This window comes from Mandrillus leucophaeus, unplaced genomic scaffold (genome assembly GCF_000951045.1).
Source record: "Mandrillus leucophaeus isolate KB7577 unplaced genomic scaffold, Mleu.le_1.0 Scaffold1625, whole genome shotgun sequence".
NCBI lineage: Eukaryota > Metazoa > Chordata > Mammalia > Primates > Cercopithecidae > Mandrillus > Mandrillus leucophaeus.
The window spans coordinates 5771-7260 of record NW_012101616.1 but is presented as its reverse complement, the minus strand read 5'-3'; positions in this window follow the sequence as shown (position 1 = coordinate 7260).

The window sequence follows — 1490 nt, the reverse complement described above, 5'->3', positions numbered from 1 at the left end:
TCGCTAAGACAGTTCTTGTGGAATTGGCAAAGTGATAATCGGAAGCCCATAGAGGCTGCGGTGAAAAAATTAATATCCTCAGATGAAATCTGGATAGAAGCTTCCTGAGAATCTGCTCAGTGTTCTGTTAATTCGTCTCACAAATTTACATCTGTGTTTCGTGGATCTCTTTGCTAGCCTTTTCTGTGGAATCTGAGAACACATATTTCGGATCACGTTGACGGTTATAGGGCCAGAGGAAATATCCTCCGATAACAAACAGAAAGACGCTTTCTGAGAGACTTCTTTGTGTTCTGTGAAATCACCTCACAGAGTTACAGCTTTTCTCTCAAGAAACCTTTCTCTAAGACAGTTCTTGTGGAATTGGCAATGTGATATTTGGAAGCCCTTAGAGGGCTATGAAGAAAACAGGAAATACCCTCCGATGAAATCCGGAAAGAAGCTTTCTGAGAAATTGCTCTGTGATGTGTGACCTACCCTCAGCGTCTTTCATCTGTATTTCGTGGATCTCTTTGCTAGCCTTATTTTTGTGGAATCTGAAAACAGATATTTCGGATCCCTTAGAAGACGGTAGGGCCAAAGGAAATATCCTCCGATAAGAAAGAGAAAGAAGCTTTCTGAGAAACCTCTTAGTGTTCTGTGAAATCATCTCACAGAGTTACGGCTTTAACCTCAAGAAGCCTTTCGCTAAGACATTTCTTGTGGAATTTACAAAGTGATATTTGGAAGCCCATAGAGGGCTATGGTGAAAAAGGAAGTATCCTTAGATGAAATCTCGAAAGGTGCTTTCTGAGAAACTGCTCAGTCTTCTCTTAATTCATCTCACAGAGTTACATCTGATCTCTTTGCTAGCCTTATTTCTGTGAAATCTGAGAACAGATATTTCGGATCCCTTTGAAGACCATAGGGCCAAAGGAAATATCCTCCGATAACAAAGAGAAAGAAGCTTTCTGAGAAACTTCTTTGTGTTCTGTGAAATCATCTCACAGAGTTACAGCTTTCCCTTCAAGCAGTCTTTCGCTTTGACAGTTCTTGTGGAATTGTCAAAGTGATATTTGGAAGAACATAGATGATTATGGTGTAAAAGGAAATATCCTCAGATGAAATCTGGAAAGAGGGTTTCTGAGAAACTGCTCAGTCTTCTGTTAATTCAACTACACAAAGTTACATCTGTATTTCGTGGATCTCTTTGCTAGCCTTATATCTGTGGAATCTGAGAACAGATATTTCGGATCCCTTTAAAGACTATAGAGTCATAGGAAATATCCTCCGGTAACAAAGAGAAAGAAGCTTTCTGAGAAACGTTTTTGTGTTCTGTGAAGTCATCTCACAGAGTTACAGCTTTCCCCTCAAGAAGCCTTTCGCTAAGACAGTTCTTGTGGAATTGGCAATGTGATATTTGGTAGTCCATGTAGGGCTATGGTGAAAAAGGAAATACCCTCAGATGAAATCGGGAAAGAAGCTTTCTGAGAAACTGCTCCGTGATGTGT